This window comes from Lepus europaeus, chromosome 9 (genome assembly GCF_033115175.1).
Source record: "Lepus europaeus isolate LE1 chromosome 9, mLepTim1.pri, whole genome shotgun sequence".
Classification (NCBI taxonomy): Eukaryota; Metazoa; Chordata; class Mammalia; order Lagomorpha; family Leporidae; genus Lepus; species Lepus europaeus.
The window spans coordinates 45,295,816-45,313,613 of NC_084835.1; the positions used below are offsets into that span (position 1 = coordinate 45,295,816).

At 38.9% G+C, this 17,798-nt stretch overlaps 1 pseudogene; it reads right to left on the reverse strand.

Moving 5' to 3' along the window:
* Window positions 1–2,985: 2,985 nt before the first annotated feature.
* Window positions 2,986–17,798, reverse strand: part of LOC133766257 (protein phosphatase 1 regulatory subunit 35-like) — a 34,668-nt pseudogene continuing 19,855 nt past the window's right edge.

The following is a 17,798-nucleotide window of genomic DNA, read 5'->3' on the forward strand; positions in this document are numbered from 1 at the left end:
TTCAACTTCATGGGAAAAGTTTTGATTATCTATCAAGGAAAAGCACAGATTGCAACTGTTGATCAGTACCAAGTAAATCTCCTGACTGTATGTAAAAAGAATAGAAGTCTGTTTCCATTAGAATCGCTTGAATGAGTGAGCTCAGTTTTAGTGACAAAAATTTGTATTCACAACATATTCAAAGGGCCTAGGAAAGGAGGGTGGAACATTAGTACACAAACTTTGTACATCACAAGTGTTATAAAGTCATTAGTAGCCTGGAATTAAGCTTTAAAAACAAATTGAAATCTAAGGAAAGACCATGCAATGTCAAAATGAACCAATGTATTTTGAAGACATCATCATATATGCAAGGTTGCTGAACTCTAGGATTTTACATGCTGATATGAGAAAAATGACACTTGATTTTTTTTTTTACACAACAACTGGATTAAGAAAAAGTAAATAATAGCAAGTTTTGAATAGGCCTCAAAAAGCAAAATGCAGGGGCTCTTAAGGAAAGTACCACATTTTCTGATAGTACCATATTTTCTGAAGGTCAAATTTAAATCATCTGGTATTCTCACTCAGCTCAATTTCTTTTGGTTTGTTTGTGTGTTTTTATTTGACATAGTTACAGACAGTGAGAGAGACAGACAGAGAGAAAAGTTCCTTCCTCTAGTTCACTTCCCAAATGGCCGCTATGGCCGGTGCTGCGCCAATCTGAAGCCAGGAGCCAGGTGCTTCCTCCTGGTTTCCCACGCTGGTGCAGGGGCCCAGGCACCTGGGCCATCTTCCACTGCCCTCTGGGGCAACAGCAGAGAGCTGGACGTATGCAGAACTATACAGCTTTACAGTTAAAAACTTTCTCCTCCCTTTTTTATTCCCACGCCTATTTTTTAATGAGATCTATCCTCAATTGACTTTATAGACATATGATTAACTCTGTTAAGTAAAGAGTTTAACAAATTTTATGAAGGAAAAAAACTGTTTCTTGACAGTCAAGGGTTGCTCAAGTCATTCCTTCTCAAAGTGTCAATTTCACTTCTACAGATGTTGTTTTAGGTGTGATATTAGTTCTCACAGATCTAGGGAGAACATGCAGTATTTGTCCCTTTGGGACAACCTTATTTCACTATATATGATGTGTTCCAGGCTCATCCATATCATTGCAAATGAATGGATTTTTTTTACTGCTGTAAAGTATTCCATAGTGTACATTCCCCATAATTTCTTTATCTAGTCTTTGGTTCATGGGCATTTAGATTGAGTCCATGTCTTAGATGTTGTGAATTGAGCTGTAATAAACATTGGAGGTGTGGATAACTTTTATTTACTGATTTCAGGTTCCTTGGGTCAATTCCCAGGAATGGGATGGCTGGGTCATATGGTAGGTCTATATTCAGATTTATGAGGTAGCTCTATACTATCTTCCTTAGTGGCTTTGTAGTTTACATTCTCACCAACAGTGCATTAGGATACCTTTTTCCCCACATCCTCGCCAGCATTGTTGTTTGCTGATTTTTTAAAATGATTATTCTTTTTTTTGTTTCTTTTTTTAATGCTTTTATTTAATGAATATACATTTCCAAAGTACAGCTTATGGATTACAATGGCTCCCCCACCCTGATAACTTCCCTCCCAACCCTCCCCTTGCCCGCTCTCTCTCCCCTTCCATTCACATCAAGATTCATTTTCAATCCTCTTTATATACAGAAAATCAGTGTAGTATATATAAAGTAAAGATTTCAACAGTTTGCCCTCACATTGCAACACCAAGTGAAAAATACTGTTGGAGTACTAGTCATAGCATTAAATCACAATGTACAGCACATTAAGGACAGAGATCCTACATGATATTTTTTTTTAAAAATTGATTAATTTTCTATGCAATTTCCAATTTAACACCAAGTTTTTTTTTTTATTTTCAATTATCTTTATATACAGGAGATTGATTCAGTATATACTAAGTAAAGACTTCATCAGTTTGCATGCACACAGAGACACAAAGTGTAAAAATACTGTTTAAGTACTAGTTATAGCATTACTTCACATTGGACAACCCATTAAGGACAGATCCCACATGGGACATAAGTACACAGTGACTCTTGATGTTGATTTAACAATTTAACACTCTTGTTTATGGCATCAATAATCTCCCTAGGCTCTAGTCATGAGTTGCCGAGGCTATGGAAGCCTTTAGGGTTTGCCGACTTTGATCTTATTCCAACAGGGTCATAGTCAAAGTGGAAGTTCTCTTTTCCCTTCAGAGAAAGGTACCTCCTTCTTAGATGGCCCCATTCTTTCCACTGGGATCTCACTCACAGAGATCTTTCATTTAGGTCCCCCCCCCCCCCCAGAGTGTCTTGGCTTTCCATGCCTAAAATACTCTCATAGGCTCTTCAGCCAGATCCGAATGCCTTAAGGGCTGATTCTGAGGCCAGAGTGCTATTTAGGACATCTGCCATTCTATGAGTCTGCTGTGTCGCCGCCGTGGTGGTGCCCATCCTGTTTCTGATACTGCTGAGCCTGGGGGTCGGGTTTGCCATCCTGTACACGAAGCACCGGAGGCTGCAGAGCAGCTTCACCGCCTTCGCCAACAGCCACTACAGCTCCAGACTCGGCTCCGCCATCTTCTCCTCTGGGGATGACTTAGGGGAGGATGATGAAGATGCTCCTATGATCACTGGATTTTCGGACGACGTCCCCATGGTGATAGCCTAAAAGAGCTTTCCTCACTAGAAACCAAATGGTGTAAATATTTTATTTGATAAAGATAGTTGATGGTTTATTTTAAAAGATGCACTTTGAGTTGCAATATGTTATTTTTATATGGGCCAAAAACAACAAAAAAAAAAAACACAGGAAAGAAAGGAATGAATAAAAGTCGTAATAATCAACTGTAAAAAAAAAAAAATTTGGATTGTTTAATAAAGATTAAAATAAAAGATTAAAATATAATAAATTAAAATATTAATAAAGATTAAAATAAAGTTGTTAGCCAAACAACTTTATTCTGAAAAAATAGCAACACAAAAACAGGAAGCAGCAGTCCGGGTCCTCGGACTAAGCCTCCCATCGCCTAAGCGTGCGATGCATGAGGAAGGTGTCCTCCGGGGGGCGGCGCCGGGGCTGCAGGCGGAGCGGGGGCAGCCCGTCCAGGGGCAGGTGTGGAGCTTCGTAAACCAGCGTCTCTGGGTCGCACAAAATGGTCATGTCTGGCCCTGGCCCCAGAGGCTCCTTTGGGGGCGGCGCTCGAGCCTGGGGCGGCAGGAGCGCCAGCTTCTCCCGCAGGGCGGCGTCCAGAACCTGCTCCTCCGGCACCTGCAGGCTCACCAGGTCCCGAAGAGCCGCTTGGAGCGTGGCTCTTCTCCTGTCGCCACTTCCCATGTTGGATCCTTCTCTCCCTTTTTGATTTTATCAGTTAGTATTAGTAGACACTAGTCTTGTTTGTGTGATCAGCTCTTGTGCTGACTGTTGTACAATATAACACTTTATCCATTTTAGTATTTTTTTGTTCTAGTAGTAATGGTTGAACTCTGTAATTAACACACAATTATTCTTAGGTGTTTAAATCTTAACTGAAAAGTGATCCCAGTTAAATATAAGAATGAGAAAAAGAGAGGGAGGAGATGTACAATTGGGGACATGCTCAATCAGACTTGCCCCAAATGATGGAGTTAGAAATGTGCCAGGGGATTCCAATATAATCCCATCAAGGTGGCATGTACCAATGCCATCTCACTAGTCCATGTGATCAATTTCAGTTCACAATTGATCACGCTGATAGGTCTAAGTAAAATGATTATTCTTTTTATATTTTTTATTTTTTAAAGATTTTATTTGTTTGAGAGGTAGAGTTACAGACAGAGGGAGAGACAGAGAGACAGGTCTTCCATCTGTTGGTTCCCCTTCAAATGGGCGCAATGGCCGGAACTGCACCAATCTGAAGCCAGGAGCCAGGTACTTCTTCGGGGTCTCCCTTTTGGGTACAGGGGCCTATGGACTTGGGCCATCTTCTACTGCTTTCCCAGGCCATAGCAGAGAACTGGATTTGAAGAGGAGCAGCTGGGACTAGAACCGGCACCCATATGGGATGCCAGCACCGCAAGTGGAGAGGATTAACCTGTGCCATGGCACCAGCCCCCGTTTGTTGATTTCTGTATGAAAGCCATTCTGACTGGGGTGAGGTGGAAACTCATTGTGGTTCTGATTTGCATTTCTCTGACAGCTAGTGATCCTGAACATTTTTTCATGTGTCTGCTGGCCATTTGGATTTCTTCTTCTGAAAAATGTTTAAGTCCTTTGCCCATTTCTTCAGTGGGTTGGTTGTTTTGTTGTTATGGAGTTTCTTGTTCTCTTTGTATATTTTGGTTATTAATCCTTTATAAGTTTCTCCCATTCTCTCGGTTGCCTCTTCACTGTCCTGAGTGTTACTTTACAGTACAGAAACTTCTCAGTTTGATGTAATCCCATTTGTTAATTTTGGCTTTGATTGCCTGTGTCTCTAGGGTCTTTTCTAAGAAGCCTTTGCCTACACCAATGTCTTACTGGGTTTTCCCAATGTTTTCTAATAATTTGATGATGTTGGGTCATAGATTTAGTTCTTTAATCCCTGTTGAGTGCATTTTTGTGTAAGGTGTAATGTAGGCATCTGTTTCATACTTCTGCATGTGGAAATCCAGTTTTCAATGCACCATTTGTTGAAGAGATTGTCCTTGTTCCAAGGATTGGTTTTAGCTCCTTGGTCAAGCATAAGTTGGTTGTAGATGTTTGGATTGATTTCTGGTGTGTGTATTCTGTTTCATTATCTATACATATAATCGAAACTGCCTGGTACTGGTACAAAAATATAACTGCCTTGTAGTATGTCTTAAAATCTGGTATTGTGATGCCTCTGGCTTTATTTTAGTTGTATAAGATTGCTTTAGCTATTCAAGATCTCCTGTGTTTCCGTATGAATTTCAGCATCATTGTTTCTATATCTGAGAAGAATATCTTTAGTATTTTGATTGATATCACATTGAATCTGTAAATTACTTTTGGAAGAATGGACATTTTGATGATCGACTTTTCTAATCCATGAACATGGAAGATTTTTCCTTTTTTTGTATCTTCTATTTCTTTAATGTTCTATAAATCTCATCATAGAGATCTTGGGCATCCTTGGTTAAATTTATTCCAAGGTATTTGATTTTTTTGTGGCTATTGTAAATGTTGATCTTAGAAGTTCATTCTCAGCCTTGGCATTGTGTATACAAAGGCTATTGTTTTTTGTGTATTGATTTTATATCCTGCTATTTTACCAATCTCGTCTGAGTTCCAAAAGTCTCTTAGTGGAGTTCTTTTGGATCTTCTATAGAATCATGTCATCTGCAAATAGAGATAGGTTGACTTCCTCCTTCCCAGTTTGTATCCATTTGATTTCCTTTTTGCCTACTGGCTCTTAAAATTTCCAGGACTATATTAAATATCAGTGGTGAGTGTGGGCATCCTTGCCTGGTACCGGATGTCAGTGTGAATGGTTCCAACTTTTCCACATTCAATAGGATACTTGCCGTGGGTTTGTCATAAATTACCTTGTGTTGAGGAATGTTCCTTCTGTACCCAGTTGCTTAGCGTGTTCATGATGAAAGGATGTTGTATTCTATCAAAGGATTTCTCTGCATCTATTGAGATAATCATACGGTTTTTGTTCAGTTTGTTAATGTGATGTATCACATTAATTTTGTGAATGTTGAACCATCCCTGCACACCAGGGATAAATCCCACTTGCCGTGGGTGGATGATTATTCTGATGTGTTGTTGGATTCAATTGGTTAGAATTTTGTTGAGGATTTTTTCATATGTGTTCATCAGGGAAATTGGTCTGTAGTTCTCTTTCTCTGCTACATCTTTTTCAGCTTTAAGAATTAAAGCGATATTGGCTTCATATAAAGAATTTGAGAGGATTCCACCCCCTTTCAATTATTTTGAATAATTTGAGAAGAATTGGAATTCTTCTTTAAATGTCTGGTAGAATTCTGCAGTGAAGCCACCTGGTCCTGGACTTTTCTTTGTTGGAAGGGTCTTTATAACTGATATAATTTCTGTCTTGGTTATGGGTTTGTCTAGGTTTTCTGTGTCTTCATGGCTCATTTTAGGTAGGTTGTATGTGTCCAGGAATCTATCCATTTCTTCTAGGTTTCCCAGTTTGCTGGCATTCAGCTCTTTGTAGTAATTTCTGATGATTCTTTTCATTTCTGTGGTGTCTGTTGTTAAATTTCCTTTTTCATCTCGAATTTTATTATTTTATTGACTTGGGTCTTCTCCCTCTTTTTTTTTTTTAGCTTTGGGCCAATAGTGTGTCAATTTTGTTTATTTTTCTAAAAATCATCACTTTGTTTTGCTCATCTTTTGTATTTTTTTGTTTCAATTTTGTTGATTTCTTCTCTAATTTTAATAATTTTTCTACTTGTTTTAGGTTTGGTTTTATATTTTTCTTGATATTTGAGATGTATTGATAGCTCATTTATTTGGTGCCTTTCCAATTTCTTGAAGCAGGCAGCTATTGCTATAAACTTTCCTCTTAACACTGCTTTTGCTGTATCCCATAGTTTTGATATGTATGTAGTTTGATATGTCATCTTCATTTGTTTCCAGATATATTTTATTTAATTTTTTATTTATTCAATGACCTACTGTTAGTTCAGGAGCATGTTGTTCAGTCTCAATGTGTTTGCATATGTTCTAGAGATTCCTGAGTTGATTTTCTGCTTCATTACATTTTGGTCCTACAAGATGCATGGTATGATTTCCATTTTTTAAAAAATTAGCTGCGACTTGCTTTATTGTCTAGTATGTGGTCAACCCTAGAGAAAGTTCCAGGTACTGGGGAGAAGAATGTATATTCTGCTATTGTAGGATGAAAAGTTTTGTAGATAGCTTTTAGGTCCATTTGGTCTATAGTGTCGATGAGATCTGTTGTTTCTTTGCTGATTTTTCTGTCTGGTTGATCTGTCCATTACTGCAAGTGGGGTAATGAAGTTCTCCATTACTACTGTATTTTAGTCTATGTCTCCCTTAACATTTCTTTCAAATAGTCCAGTGCCCTGTAATTAGGTGCATATACATTTATAATAGTGACATCTTCCTTTTGAATTGATCTTTTAACCATTACATGGTGCCCTTCTTTGTCTCTTTGCCCTGAAATGTTGGCATGTCATTTCAGCGTTGCCATTTGAATTGCTCTTGTGATATTTTTGCACAAAAAGGACTGAAAAGAAATAACTTTGGGTTGAAGGAAAAAAGTGGAATCTGGTCTTATTTTCCTGTCTCCTGTGGAACCACTGGGGAAGAGTTTTGTTGGTATGGTTATGAATTCGGGATATTTAAAACAGTGTTGAACAGCTCACAAGAAATGAAACAAAGTTGGGTATTTAAAAATTAAAATCCGTGCTTTCCAAAAAAAAAAAAAAAAGTTTTTGTGTTAGTCTATTTTGTCTGATATTAGGACGGCTACACCAGCTCTTTTTTAGTTTCTGTTGGCATGGAATATCTTTTTCCATCCTTTCACTTTGTCTGCATACATCTTTGTTAGTGAGATAGGTTCCTTGAAGGCAGCAAATAGATGGGTTTTGTTTTCTAATCCATTCAGCCAGTCTGTGTCTTTTAACTGTAAAGTTGAGGTCATTTACATTCAAGGTGACTTGATAAATAACAACTTTGCCCTGCCATTTTTCCAAAAATATTCTATTTTTTACTTTGGACTTGCTTTGTACTTTTAGTGGGAGATTTTCTTCCTTTACTTTCTTTTCGTATTGATGGCCGTGTTTCTGTGTTACTGTGTGCAACACAGCCTTAAGCATTTTTTGTGGGGCTAGACGGGTGGTGACAAATTCTTTCAATTTCTGTTTGTTGTGGAAGTTGCTTTTTTCACCTTCATTCATAAATGAGAGCTTTGCAGGGTACAGTATTCTGGGTTGACAGTTCTTTTCTCTTAAGACTTGGAATATATCTTGCCATTCTCTTCTAGCCTGTAGGATTTCTGATGAGAAGTCAGCTGTCAGATTAATTCGAGATTCTCTGAAATTAATCTGGCATTTTTCTGATGCACATTTTAGAATCTTTCTTTGATTTACTGTGGTAAGTTTGATTATAATGTGTCATGGTGAAGATATTTTCTGATCATGTCTATTAGTGGTTCTATGTGCTTCCTGTACTTGGATGTCCCGTTCTTTCTCCAGATTATGGAAATTTTTTGTTTTCACTAAAAAGGCTTTCTAATCCTTTCTTTCCATGCCTTCAGGAATTCCTAGAACCTGTATTTAGAGTTATTTGGTAGTAGTATCCTGTAGATTCCCAACAGTGTTTTTTAGTTTTCTAATTTCCTCTTCATATTTTTGGTCTGACAGTATAATTTTCTGTGCTTTTTCTTCTAAGTCACATATTCTTTGTTCTGCTTCACTGGTTCTGTTAGGGTTTTCCATTGAATTTTTATTCTGTTTATTCTGTTGAATTCTTCATTTCATTTTGATTTCTCTTTAAGATCTCAATTTTGTGGGAGAAATTTTTTTCATGTCATGTACGAATTTCAGTAGTTCATGCATTTGCTTCTGATTAGTTGTGTATAATCTTATGATCAATTTTTTAAATTCCATTTCTGACATTTCTTCAGTCTCATTATCCTCACAATCCAGTATTGAAGTGTTGTGTTTGGGGGTGTCATGTTGTCTTCTTTATTTCTTTAATTGGTGCATTTGTTATTTGGCATTTGTGGAGATACTCGTTTTTTGTTGTTGTTGTTGTTGTTGTTGTTTTGTTTTTTGTTTTTTTGTTTTTGTACTATGACTCTAGATTAGTGGAGTCTCTGCTTTCAGTGAATATCTATTTGCTTCTAGTGGGTGTGGCAAGGGAACTCTTCAGTTCTTCAGGGTGAAAGGCGTGTCTAAGGTTACTCACCCAGGTTTGGCATAGTAAATCTCTTTTTTTAATCAGAGGGGAGTTTTATTCTAATTTACTGAGCTCCTCTCCTCAAAGGAGACCAGTGCCTGGGCATTAGCCCCAGTGGCTAGAATATTCTTCTGCTCTGCCACAAGGACCACACAAAAGATCTGTACAGTCCTCAGTGTCCTCAGATTCCCCAGCAATGTCCCTCACCAGGCAACCAGAAAGCCCTAACCATGTAGAGTCTCCCAGTGACTACCCAAAATCCCAGAAACACCATGAGTCCTCCCAACATGGCCTTAGTTTTTTCACAGTCCCAGCACAGAAGCCTCCCACAGTCGCAAGCACCTAGCTCCCTGTTAGTTCTCCCCACCAGAATCAGCCATCTACTCAGCTGTTTGCTGGGCACGGACATGAGCTGGTGCAGTGTGATGTGTGTTCAAAATGCTGCCTGCTCTATTGGCTTGTTACAGGACACTGTTGCAGGATGACTGGGGAGAGAGAAATGTGCCCCTCTTTTTTTTTTTTTTATCTCCTCTAGTTTGGCAGGTACACTATCCCCCATGGGGCTACAAGCTGGCTGAGTTCCCTCCAGGTTCTTCCTGAAGCTTTATTACCAGTGGCTTGGGCTGCTATACTCTGGTTTCACCTCACTCTCCAATGCTGGTGTGGAAGTTATGGGTAGGTCCACTGTGTCCCTATAATTTGTGTAGAGTTTCTTTTGCCATTTTCTCTTTCACCCTTCCCTGAGACTGCATTCTCTCCACTTTTTTAAAAACGATCTTCTCCTGGACTAGAGCAATAAGCTCCCTCCCTACTCTGCCATCTTGGAAGCCTCCCTATCCAAATCTTCGGTCACATGTTTTGAGTCATGCTCTACATTATACCAAAGCATAGGCTGTGGAGCCACAAAGCCCGAGGCCCTCATCTCAATTCTGTCAGTATAGAATTTTTAGCTGATATCTTGGGCAAGTTTTTGACTTCTTTGAGGTAGGATTTCCATAACTGCACAGTAATAAGAGCAGAACAACCCTGAAGTGAGTTGTGAGAATGAAGTGAAATAATGAGCTATATGAAACACCTTTACTCTGTTGCTATTATTTCTCATGTGCTAAGGAAATGTGTTGAATGTGATCTCCATACATCAGGAGACAAATATATTTTTTTTTATTTGACAGGTAGAGTTATAGACAGTAAGAGAGACAGAGAGAAAGGTCTTCCTTCCGTTGGTTCACTACCCTAATGGCCGCTATAGCTGGCGTGCTGTGCCTATCCAAAGCCAGGAGCCGGGTGCTTCCTCCCGGTCTCCCATGCGGGTGCAGGGACCCAAGCACTTGGGCCATCCTCTGCCTTCCCAGTCCACAGCAGAGAGCTAGACTGGAAGAGGAGCAACCAGGACAAAATCTGGCACCCCAACCAGGACTAGAACCCGGGGTGCCAGTGCCACAGGCAGAGGATTAGCCAAGTGAGCCACAGCACTGGCCAGAAATATTTCTTTAAAAAAAAAAAATCTATTTACTTTGAAAAGCAGAGTTACAGAGGAAGACTCTGAAAGATCTTCCATCCACAGATTCACTTCCCAGATGGCCACAACAGTTAGCACTGGGTCAAACTGAAGCAAGGAGCCAAGAGCTTCATCCAGATCTTCCATGTGGGTGGCAGGGCCTCCAGTACTTGGACCATCCTCTGCTGCTTTCCAGGTGCATTAGCAGGAAGCTGGATTGGAAGTGGAACAGCCAAGATGCAAACCAGCCCTCATATGGGTTGCCAGCATTGCAGGAAGCAGCTTTACCAGCTAGAGCACAATGCTGGCCCCAAAGAAATACTTCTAATGGCAGAAGTTAATGAAGTGATATAAAATTCTAGTGTATGAAAGAAATGATATGAGAACAAATCAGTGTTTTCTTCAACAAACAAGTATGTGTCTTATTTTTATAAATAACAAAATCTAAAAATCATACAGTAATCAAGACCTGAATTTGAAACTTCTTTGGAGCATTGAAGGCAAGAAATAAAAGTTCATTCCACAGAGTGCTCTGTAATCAGTTAGAGCCTCTGAGTGAATAAAGCCAAGCTAATATCTTCAAATATTGGCCTTGTTACTGAACAGTTGTTAAGAAGATGGTATTGGTCAGTTGGCTACCAATAGTTTGCTTAGATATCCATCCTTTTATCATTTAGAATAACCCAACAGCAATTAGAAACAAATAATGCAGACCACCTGGGATTGCAAAGGCTTCCTACTCAAGAAGAGCATTTTCTTGGATCATATTTTCTCTTTGTTTCTCTGTTGCCTCTTGGTTTCCTGGGAACACATTTTCTTGATCTGTGGGGAGTGTCTTTATTTTTTGGGCCTTTGTTCTTCTCATCAGGCTAACCCAGTAATCTCAGGCAATACTCAGGGAACTTACTCCTTGTCTGTTTCCAAGAACCTCAGGTGCCTTTCAGACCATGCATGAAATACTGAGGTGTAGCCATAGAGGAAATCTCCAATAATAGTGGGGAAAATATGAGTAAGTAAAGGAGAGGCAGAAAGAAATTAACATTTAATAAGTGCCTAGTGTAAAAGAACAAAAAATTATTAACATGGAAATATACATAAACTTGAGCAACTCCCCAAGCCTGCCAAAGGGAATTTTGAAATTGCCAGTCCGATTTTTTTCCTTCTTTCTTCTAAAGAATATGGATTCTTTTCTTTCAGGAGACAGGCCAAGGAAATCTACATAATAAAAGGCTGAGAAAAAGAAGACAGAGAGAGAGGGAAAATAAGTCACAGGCTAGGGATAGAGAATTTTTTCCAGTAAGTATTGAGGAGAGAAGCCTTGGAGGCATCACAACGAATGAGTGAAGTAGTGGGAAAGGGAAGAGGAGAATTTTGATAAGTGTTGTTCAAATATTTGGGCATACTGTAATGGAACAGTTAAAAGTTCTTCCTGGCAATTGAACTGTGTATTTTCAAATTTTCCTCCGTGAGATTGAGCTATGTGGAAGTGTCAGGTTTATTAGGATTACACCAACGTATATTATCTGCTTTTTTTTTTTCCCATATGGATTTAGCATCTGGTAGATGTATCATTGTATTTATGGAAGCATTAGGACACAGGCTACCTTTAAAACCTCATTCAATTATTTGTTATTTTTGTGAACATGGATAAGTTACTGAAACTCCCTGGGTCTTAGTGTTACAACTGCAAAATAGAATGAACAAAAATAGCTCTTAAATTTTCTGTGAAGGTAAAATAATTTTAAAACTGTGGCATATAGTTGGATAATTGCTGTCCATATAATCCTTACAGATGATAAAATTGAAAATATTAAGTAACTTGATGAAGATGTTAGTTTTTATGTGTAAGTTTCCCATATAAAATAGAAGACCCCTTGTTTAAATTACATTTTAGGTAAACGATGATTTTTTTTTAGTTTAAGTATGTCTCAAATATCGCATGGTATAAAGTTATACTAAAGAAAGTTGGCTGGCGCCGTGGCTTAACAGGCTAATCCTCCGCCTTGCGGCGCCGGCACACCGGGTTCTAGTCTCGGTTGGGGCGCCAGATTCTATCCCGGTTGCCCCTCTTCCAGGCCGCTCTCTGCTATGGCCTGGGAAGGAGGTGGAGGATGGCCCAAGTGCTTGGGCCCTGCACCCGCATGGGAGACCAGGAGAAGCACCTGGCTCCTGGCTTCGGATCAGCACGATGCGCCAGCCGCAGCAGCCATTGGAGGTTGAACCAATGGTAAAAAGGAAGACCTTTCTCTCTGTCTCTCTCTCTCACTATCCACTCTGTTAAAAAAAAAAAAAATTAAAAGAAAGTATTTGTAGGTTATCTGAAATTCAATTTTAACAGGGTGTCTTGTATTTTGAATTGCTGAATCTTCCAACTCTACCCATGAAGTGCTACTATGATTCAAATCCACATTTTCTGAATGTCAAAGCCATGCTCTTCCACTTTCACCAGAACCTGGGTATTGGAATGAGTGCCAAAGTAGTTGATAGACATCCAAGGGATGTGACAGAGAGAGAGTATATTGAGCATTTCCTATGTATCCAAACTATACTTACATGCATTATCTCTAATCTAACTCTCAGCTACATTGCTGTGAAATATTATCTTTATTTTCTAGTAGGGAAAATTGAGAGAGTCAAGGTACTAAATGGCCAAGGACACAACAGATTAGGTAATACAAGGGAAGTTTCAAGCTCAGACCTATAGTTTAGTACTGGGGGGATCGCTCATTCCAGATCATTGTCTCAGTCATTTGGTGTTGCAGTAATACATTATCTGAGACAGGGTAATTTGTAAAGAAAACAGATTTATTTAGGTTAAAGTTGAGGAGATCGGAAGTCTAAGAGTATGGTGTCAGCATGGGCCTTTTGGCTGCGTTGTTACAGAGCAGACAGGATTACATAGTGAGTTCTAGCAGGCATGCTAAAAAGAGCTTGCTTTTATAATAAAGATACTCCCTCAATAACTCATTAATCCATTCATTAGGGCAGAGCCATCATGACCCAGTTACTTCCTGAGGGTCCCACCTCCCAGTACCAGTAACCTGTGACTTTGGGTGTTAGGTTTCCAATGATGAAATTTTTTGTCGGGGGAGGGGCCACATTGTAACCATTGCAAGCATCAATTTTGATGGGAAGGATACATGGGGCATAAAGTGACCCACTGTTTCCTGGTAATAACTAGAATGCCATTTCTCTTTAAATGACTCAGATCTGTACACTGAAGTGAAGAATGGACTGTCTTCGTCCAGGTTTAAACATATAGGCAACTAATATGTAGCTACCCCAAAGCAAAAACTAATCCAGCTGATAGTGAACACACCCTGCACTCACTGGATGGCTGCCAGTGCTGCACTTAGCCAATGAAGAGAGTAAAGTTCCCCCTCTTTTATTCCAGGGGCTGACAAAGTTAGCTATATGACCTGTATGAAAATACATGTGAAGTTACCAAAATGACACATGTACAAAAGTTTGTTCACTGCAGCTCTGTCAAAGCCAAATGCACTGCCTAGATTTAGATTTTTTTCCATATTTACTTTGCAAATAGAATCTCTGTTTGACAGAGTCTAAAAAATGAAGTACTGAGGGCAAGGGCTCTTCTGATAGCTCTGAAATGCAGAAAAAAATCTTGTAACTTTGTTTTACCTCTTCTCTCCCAATGATATTAACAATTTCAGTCCTTGAGTGTCCAGTCATTCAGTTTAGAAAGATGAAAGAGGCTATCATTTTTCTAGTCTGGATGCGGATTTCTGTCTAACTGGACAACTGGCTCAGTCCATATATGACAGTGTTTCTACTTTGGCTATAGAAAGAAAATTCTGAGAGGCCTTCATTAGACAAATTGCATTTTATAACTAACAGTAGGGCAGGACCCTCTCAGGCACTGGGAAAACTGTGACTCATGAAAGTTTAGACCTTGTTCTTCTAAAATATGTTCTAAAATATTCTAAAATACAAAATTTGTACAGATCAAGTATCCCTTATCTGATACGCTTGGAACCAGAAGTGTCAGATTTCAGAGCATTCTGGATTTTAGATGTTCAGATTAGGGCTGCTTAAACAACACTAACATTAGAGACAAATAACAGAACATATTTAGTTATAAGAAAATTAAAAAGGAAAAAAAAAGATTGCTTAGTACATTTTGTGTGAGTTTGTTTGCATTTTGAAGTGTTTTGGCTTTTTAACACAAAAGAATGTATCACCCCCATCTAATCAAAACAGAAAGCCAAGTGAAGAGAAAGTGAATGTTTACTGGTTTAGCTAGCCCTCCACATTAATGTTGGGAAGAGTTTGTTTTTTGACAAGTGTAGTTGTTGTTTATGTTAGCCAAGACTCGTTTAGTTAAAAATGACAGAAATTCAACTTTAAGTGACGTAAGCTAAAAGGGGGTTTTCTTGGGTCATGAAATCAAGTTGTCTGGAGTAAATCTGAACGGATCAAGGGTTCAAGTACATCAGAAATATTTCTTCCCCTCTTGGCTCTGATTGAATTTGAAAGTTTAAGGAGTTCCTAGTTTACGTTTTCAAACTTAGCACAAAATAGAATAAGACAACAAAACAGGAAAAACTTCTCTCTCTTAGTAATTCCCACAGATTTCCCATCCCTGAATAAATCAATCATAAAACCATTTAAGATGGTCATATCCAAAGCCTGAAAGATATTGCCTGGGATTGTGGTGGAGAAGTCCACTGGCATAACAAGGACATAGAGTAGAAAGGAGCAGCCAACCAAAGAGTTAATGATCCATGAGAGGAAATGCAAATGCACATGGGGCAGAGAAAAACAAAGCGTTCTCAAATGTTTTTGGTGGTCTTTCCATGACGTTGTAAATACAGAATAAAAAAAGTCAAGGATTTTTGTGGAAGAAACAATAGTCTTCAGCCTGGAAGTGCCCCCAAACATAGAACTGAGGAGAAAGGGGATCATGTTGAGAGGGAGAATTTCTGTCAGCGGTCTCCTAGATCCAGATCATCTGCATGGAGACGGTAGCTGAACTTGAGTTTACTTAAATATTTGAACCACTGATTACAAAGGGAGAACTGAGAATGAACCATGAGATAGTATAGTAGCCTTTGGAAACAACTGAGTTAAAAAACCAGCTTCATCCCTCAGTAGCTCTGCGACCTGGAACACTTTCTCTGTCTGTAACTTGGAGCAATAATAGTATCTACAGAGATTAGAGATAAACATGACAACATAGATGCTAAGCATAGAACCTGGCTCATAGTAAGAACTCAGGAAATCCTTGACATTTTGTTGTGTCTCTCTTTGTTGCTATAAGGAAAGAAATTACTTAGTGGAAAATATTCATGTTGACTATCATCAAGACCAGATACATGATTTCTAGGAGCCAGTGCACAATGGACCTCTCATTCAAAGATTATTAATCCTTTTAGGGTGGCAACAGTGGAGCACTAAACCAAGTGAAGGCCCTTCTAAGCTTAGGGACTTTGTGCAGCTGTGCAAGATAAAGATGGCTCTGAGTCTTATGATTTTTGTTAAAAGAAGGGAATGTTAAAGCAGATCACCTTCTGAGCAACAGAATGGGAGCATTTGCCGGAGGTTGACTTCCTGACGCCAGATCTTTGAGAGCAAGTTCCGTTTTCTTCCCCTGCTGGGAGGGGGGAAACTTCAGACATGGATAAGAGATGGACCCATTCCCAGGAGATGCCACTTCCAATTGATTTTAAGGAGGTGTAGAAGAAAGAAGAAAGACTAATTTTTTTTTTTTCTAATTTGGATGGGAAGCTTTCTGGAGATGGAAGACAAATGACAATATGGAAAGGAATTTTCAGTGGAATAACATTATAAATAGCCCTGAAAGCATAACAAAATGAAGCCAATAAAAATGGATGTGTTGTACAGTCTGAAATTCCACAAAGATTCTCTTTCAACAATATACTTTATTAATAAATCAGTTTTCTTTGCTCCATTAAAATCATAAAGCTAAGCAGTTTGTAGGTCAGTTAATGTCATTCTGCCGCAAAGAACTCACTTGAGCAAGAAAGAATTGTTTTGATCTAAGATTTTAAAATAAATTTTAAGACGTTAAATTCTATAAATTAAAAAAAAATCTTATTTATACTCAGTTGTGGATTGTTCTGCAGTTGCACAACAATAGAGAGAAGCATCTAAGTGATCCTCTAATACTTACAGACCTCAAAGATGGAAGAGAAAATCCTCTTGCTCTGTGTCACCCAACTAATCCAAGATGATGGTGATATTATTCCAGTTTTAAGCTCCGTGGTAAGGATCTGGGCCACACCCTCCTTATTTGCATTTGGGTAGCAGTTTGAACCTTGACTCTAGCCATCCCCAGTAGCAAAGCCACATCCTACTTAACCAACTTTAATGTTAAACATTTACTTAAAATGTAATATATAAAGCAGTAAACTGGGTAACAGGAGCATTTACTTTAGCATCACAAGTAAAGAGCAAAAAAACAAGGAGTGAGCATAATTTAAAACAAAGTGTCCACCAATAATTGGGTAAGAAGGCTTAGGAAAAAGATGTGGTTTTAAAAACATTTATGGATGGAGGAAAAATTCTACAACTTTGCTGTTGGCACATTGTCAAAAGTCTAATCAGTCTTTTTCCAGGGGACTACAGAAACATTAAAATTTCATTTTATTATTTTTTGATGGGGAATTTACAATGGTTGTGTTCCAAGTCTACAACTGAAATACTTCTTACCTATGTAGAAATTTCTTCAAGGGGCTTCTGATTTCAGGTAAAAGCTCAGTTTGTACGAGGGTTGAGCTCAGATCTGTTAAGAAGAAACAGGTCAGGTGTTCGGCCTAGCAATATTGGCGTGCCTGGGTTTGAATGCTGGCTCCTGCTCCTGACTCCAGCTTCCTGATAATGCAGACCATAGGAGGCATTGATGATAGCTCAAGTAGTTGTGTTCCTGCCACTCAAGAGATCCACCTGGATTAAGTTCTGACTTCCTGGCTTTTGGCCTGTCCCACTCTCAGCCATTGCAAGTATTGGGGACTGGGGAGTGAACCAGCAGCTTGGGGAAGTACTCTCTTGTTGTTCTCTCTCAGTCTCTAAAAAAAAAAAAATTTGCTGACAATACTTTGGTCACCTCAGGGTTCTAGATGTTCCTCATGGCTACTTATTCCTAAGAAAGGTAGTAAAGCTTCTGTCTAGTAGATTTTTAAAGGAAAAGCTTAAAACATATGGTGTATAGGTCCCATTTACATTTCTCTGGGTGGTTGCAACATTTAACCCCCAAAGATTTGAGGCAAGATTCTGCATATGAGAATTGCCATGAAAACATAGATTCCTGGACACATCACCTTTTTGAGTAGTCTTGGGATGTGTGGTTTTTTTTTTTTAAAGATTTACTTATTTATTTGAAAGTCAGTTACACAGAGGAGAGGCAGAG